We start from the raw sequence: 5,968 nt of genomic DNA, 5'->3' as shown, positions 1-5,968 counted from the left end.
ATTTTATTTTTTCTATTCTTATATTTATTATTTCCTTCTTCCTGCTTTGGGTTTATTTTGCTGTTCTTTTTTTTTTCTAGTTTCTTAAAGTAGAAGCTCAGACTATCGCTCTGAGGCCTTTTAAATTTTTCTGATATAAGCGTTTAATGCTATAAATTTTCCTTTGAGACATTCCTTCAGTGTTGCAAAAAGAAGGTAAATGGTAAGAAGTCAAGTCATTTTCAAGAAAGCAAATTCCAAGCTGTTTCTCCCCTATCCAATTTAGTTAAAAAACACAACACAACACAACAAAACAAACAAACAAAAAACAACTCACGTCGTGCACCTGTAGGGTTAGGCTGGAGACGGGTCCAGGGTTCATCGGGTGTTCCATGCTACGTATTTGTATTTCGATGGCATGATTGTAACCTTGAGTGTTGGAAAAAAATTTAAATAATATTCTAAAGGTTCTGTTTGCTGTGTCATGGGAGAAATGCATAACATAGTTTAGATCCCTATCGTGTGCCACCAACCTGACTGACTGCCTTCACTGTCCAGGACCCCCATGACCAGTGGCATCACTGCGGTGCAGTCAGAAAACATTTCGGACTTGTTAGCACTCCCAAAGGGACTCAACGTTTATGGGAATTTCTCAGAGAAATACAAACTATCCATAAAATTATCCTTATGTCATGCTTTTAAGAAGAGCCAGTGCAGCAATTAATCACTGGGGCCCTTACCGTCCACTCTCCCAAACGATTTGCTTTCGGGGGCTTCCTGGGAGGAGCGAAAGCTCCTCTGAGGGCCACAGCAACTCTCGTGAGCCACATCCACCTTGGTGCTTCGAACGTGAGCTTCTTTATTCTCTGGAGTTTCAGTAGTAGCCACCAGGGCCTTCTGTGTTCTAGGCAATTTTTTTGAGGGGCAGATGAATTTCTTTATTGTGGTGAAATTTATATAACACAAATGTTACCATTTTAACAATTTGAAAGCGGCATCAGTGGCATTAAGGACATTGACGTTGTTGAGCGGTCGTCACCACCACCCATCTCCGGACGTTTTTCATCTTCTCCCAGCGACTGCTCCTTCTCTCCCCTCGGCCACTGGCGCCCGCCACTCTACTTTCTAACTCTGTGAATTTGACCACTCTAGATACGTCCTATGAGTGGCATCATATTTGTTCTTCTGCGTTGGCTCATTTCACTTAGCGTGTTTTCAAGTTTCATCATATTATAGCAAGTGCCAGAATATCCTTCCTTGAAACGACTGCATAGTACTCCATTGTTTGCACGTGCTGCATTTTCTTTGTGTGTTCATCTGTCGATGGACATTGGGTTGTTTTCCTTCTAGCTCATTTGGTATCAGAACATTTTAAGTTTCCTTTTGGCACGAGGGCAGGTAGCAGGAAAGAGCTTCTGCGGCCTATAATGTATCTGACTTCCTGGAGCGCAGACCATGCTTGTGCAGCTCATTGTATCCGTGGCACAGAGTTACAGCTCCCTACAGGGGATGGCGGGGCTATAATGTAATCTCCTGGGAACTCGTTCAAGTGTTACTTCTTCCTCTCTCTTCCAAGCTGCTTTACTGATGGGAGTGGGTTAGAAGTCTTGGTTATGTTGGGTGAAATTTTCATTTTTTTGAGACCACATTGTAGACTCAGAGACATTTCTGCAATCGGTTCTTTGCATTAACCCTTGGATTAACGATAAATGAGTATTTATCTTGGCCGGAAATACCCAACCTTGCCATTCTTCAAATTTCCATATTTATTCCCTGGGGCTTCATTGGTTTTCTCAAAACTTTATTTTTAGGGCGCTCTGCCAACTTTCTCTCATGTGATTCTGTTTCGATTCATCTGTTTCTTCAGAATGGAAGTTATGTGGGTTATTTTGAATCAAATTGGGTGCCATAAGAAAAAGGTCAGAGATATCTATCTCATCTTGTTATAGGGGGTGGGAAAGCAGGATTTTGACAGCTATGAATAGGGGTGGTGGGCATTTCATTTTGTGGGGACAGAATTAACAAAGACTCAGTATGGAGGTATAGAACCGAGCCAGAAAGAGAGGAAGTAAAGACGGCGAGAACAATACTCTATCTTCTAGAATTTCTTAGTTTTTTTCTGGCTTGAATGTCCTCCCCTACCACCTTCAATTTGGCTGTAGGTCAATGTCCTCCCCAACGGCCCCAGGCAGAGTGTTTCTCCAGCACTGTCTTACTTCTGGGATATCCCATACAGCTTTATACGGGAATTGATCTCTTCCTCTCTTTCTCTTGAGCCGGGATGGGGTATCCCACCCTTCCTGAAAAGTCAGTGAGAAACTCAAGGCTTATCCTCCTGGTTTCTGTAGATCTTATTGAAGGGTCCGACACCATTGTAATTTAAAGAGAAGCAATTCTCAACTGACTGATGGACGGAAGCACTGGAGGATGATATAAGACATACAGCCCTTGAAAATGACCTTGTAGATGACTATTTGATGAAAGAAGACAAACTGTCTTCTTTCTACGGAAAACTAGATTCTATGACGTGATGCGGAATACTTAATTTTCGTAACCATCCATTTACCTGCTGTATTCACGCACAGAAAATGCTGGACTGAATCTTTACCAAAATGTTAATAATTCGTACCGCTGAGGGAAGTTCTGGATGATTTTAATTTATATTTTGGGATTTTTCTAAATTATGTGCGCCCCCACCCCCACCCCTTTCACAGTGGATTATGTTTCATGACTCTGTTTTTGTGGAGCAGAGGCCTGGCCCTCTATTAGTGTTTGTTGAATGAATAAACAAACGACTAATATAGCAATGATGAAAAAGACTAGTCAGTGTTTAAAATTGTCTGAGGGGGTTTACAATTAATAGATGATCTGAAAGGCCTTTATGGCTCATAAGATGGCATACAAAAACCAACATGTTTTAACTATCATAATTGTGGAAACATTGCTGGGCCCCCTTCATCTTTGGGGTGCTGCTCATGCTGGCTAGATCAGCTCCTTTTGGATTTTCCCATCTAAGCAGTCTTTCCTGGATGTCTCGGGCAGGTAACCTGAGCTCGTTTTTAACTCAGATTTATTTTACTTCAAGTTGTCCTCTTTTAGAGCTAATTTAGCAACACACATGCCCTTTCTCAAGATTTTTATCAGGTGGTGGTGAACTTTTAACAATTATAATAGAAAACATTTCCCCGTCGTAGAAAACGGAGGGGATTCGAAACGTGTTTTGACCTCATCAGCTTCTTTCATCTGCTCTCTGCAATCAGTTTTATAAAAAGCACATGGCCGCCCTGCTGTATCTTGATAAAGAACAGTTTTTGTGTTCCATTAAAGAAAGTCAGAGAACTGTTTTCAATCTTGGGAGATAATGGGGGTACAGTGGAGGGCAGTGGGGTGATGTGTCTACTCTCGCCCCTGTTTCGGGGATAGGCAATGGAACGGTTTCCACTTCTCAGTCACGCTCCTTCACTACAGTGATGACATGGGGGAGCCGCCTGGGGAAAGCCTGTGCCTTCCCCCACGAGGGCTTTATGGGATTCATGCCTCAAATCCATGTGGATCTGGGGTCAGGCAGGCGAGAGGCAGCAGCAGCATCCGATGGAAAGACAGAGCCTTGCTCTCATCACGACGTGCTGAGAGGAAGTCGAGATGGTTCTCAAGGCTTTTTCAGAGAGTTTCCTAAATGGGAAACGTTTTGAGGTAACGGGCCCCCTGCCCAGCCGGCTCCTCCGCGTCCGGACTGTTTGATCTTTAGTCGGATCATGACTACTTTGCAGCGGTATCTGCTGTGCATCCAGCAGGTGCCAGCCTCGCTCCCAGTGCTCAGAGGGAGTCTGAACAAAATGGAACAGGACCCCTGCCCGCAACGAATCGATGGCAGGGCACGTCTGAGAGCGACAGTGCTTCAGACAGAAGGAGAGTGGCACGCAGCTCGAGATCGAGAGTGCCGGGCCGGAGGGGCTTCCACATTGAGGGGGACACCTGGTCATCCTCGGTGGGATGACGAGATGTGATCTGTGTGCTCGTTCCACCTCCTGAGGATTCTAAACCTGAGACGCGCGAGGCCTGGTTAACGACAGCCGCGCGAAGCCGATGCCTCCGCCCGCCCGCAGCGGACGGTTTATGTCCGACGACCGGCCCTTCGCCCACGTCCGTTTCTCCTGAAAACCCGCCCTCGCCTTGCTGTCTCCAACGTCCACCCTCTTGCCCTTTTTCCCTTTGACCATTTCCTCTTAACTCTTTCATGAGTTTCTTCTTCGTCACCTGATTCTTTGAATGCGGGTTCGGTCCAGGATTCCAGTCACTCTGTCCCTCTGTTTCTTTGCCTCTGCTCTCCAGCTAAGGGCAAAGTCAGGACCCTGGGAATCATTCGAGGCTGTTCTTCTCGCTTCACCAACAATGATCGATGTGCAAGGTACTAACGAACCAGTTATAACAGCAAATGTTTGCTGAGTGTTTACCTGGCGCCAGGCACTGTTCTAGGAGCTTCTCGTGAGGTCATTACAGGTGGAGAAACTGGGACACAAGAAGCTGAGGGAGCAGCGGAGCTGAGGCTGTGAGTGGCTGGAGCATGTGCCTTTAACCGTCACCTGAGACGAGGTCACGGAGATGGCCGGGGAGGGCGGTGCAGGCCACGGTGAGGGGTTTGTCTTCTCTTCCTCAGCAAAAGGAACTCACGGATGGGTTTGAAGTGGCGTAGGGAAGAGAGGGAAGTAGCTTGTTTTTTTAATATATATCGAGTTCTTCCGTTCATTCATGGGGGACATGTTTCTTTGTCTCCCCATGTTGGCTGCCTCCCTGTGTTTGTTTCTATGTACTAGGTAGAGCTGCTATGTCTCCAAATCTTAGTAGAGTGACCTTATGTAGTAAGCGTCCTGTGGGGCCCAGTGGTGCAATGTCCCTGAGTTTGGTGCTCCAGGTGCTCCAGGTGTGTCCCTTGTATGGGCCGTTGTACTTGATCCTTGGTTGCTGTTCGCATGTCAGTGGGAGGGACTGACCCTGGGGCTGACTGGTCGTGAGGATTGGCCCTAGCAGCGGAGGAGGAGCTGCTGTGCAGGGCTGACCCCACGGAGCAGGATTTGCTTCGGCAGGGCTCAGCGCCTGCCCGTTCTGCCTTTTGTGTGTTGTCCTCAGACAAGGCCTGGGGAATTTGCTCCAGCTCAGATGGAAGCCGGCCATCAGGCATGTAGGCAATGCCTCCTGGAAGGGGCCCGCCACAGGCCAAGTTCAGCTGCAGCCTGTACCCAGCCCAGGGCCACCTGGCATGAGCCACCAAACAACCCAGAGATGGCTGCCACCCACACTGGGATTAGATGTACCTCAAGAGCACAAGCCACAAACTGAGGCCAGCTGCCACTAGTGCCAGGCTTGGGGCTGCTCAGCAAGAGGTACGGGACACGCCGAGGCCAGATGCTGCTTGTTTGGGGTTTAAAAGAATTTAGGAAAGTCCGCAGCTTGAGCCAAGACAGGCCATTTGTATAGAAAAGCCACTGGAAATGGCTTGGGTGGGCCCATAAGTTGGGAAGGGTGGGGTGTCAGGGAGTCAGTCACCTGGGTAAGGAAAATAATGTTAGCCGGATGATGGAGACTCAGGTGTGGCTGATATCTGCATCTGCAGGTTGGGAGTGGGGAGGGCTCAACAAAGGAGCAATGGCTTCTGCCAGCACTTCTGTTTGGGAGCAACCCGCCCCTCCAACCTTCACCCTGAAGCCAGACTCTCAGTTCCTTCCTGCATGTCCTTGGTGCCTTTTGAGCTGTGTCTCCAGTGCTGGAGCTCAGAGCGAACGAGTCTGTCTGCAGGTAAGTTTGTGCGTGGGAGCACCTGCAACTCCAGCAACCCTCTGTCTCACTCAGCCACAATCTCCACTGGTTTTCACGGCCAAAGGTTGCAGGGACTTCTCTTCCCAGCACCGGAACCTCGGGCTGGGGAGCCCAGTGTGGGGCCGGGACCCCTTGCTCCTCCAGGGTGACCTCTGCCGCCAAGATATCCCTCCCA

This window comes from Pteropus vampyrus, unplaced genomic scaffold (genome assembly GCF_000151845.1).
Source record: "Pteropus vampyrus isolate Shadow unplaced genomic scaffold, Pvam_2.0 Scaffold188, whole genome shotgun sequence".
In the NCBI taxonomy this organism is placed as follows: domain Eukaryota; kingdom Metazoa; phylum Chordata; class Mammalia; order Chiroptera; family Pteropodidae; genus Pteropus; species Pteropus vampyrus.
This window is presented reverse-complemented; position numbering follows the sequence as displayed.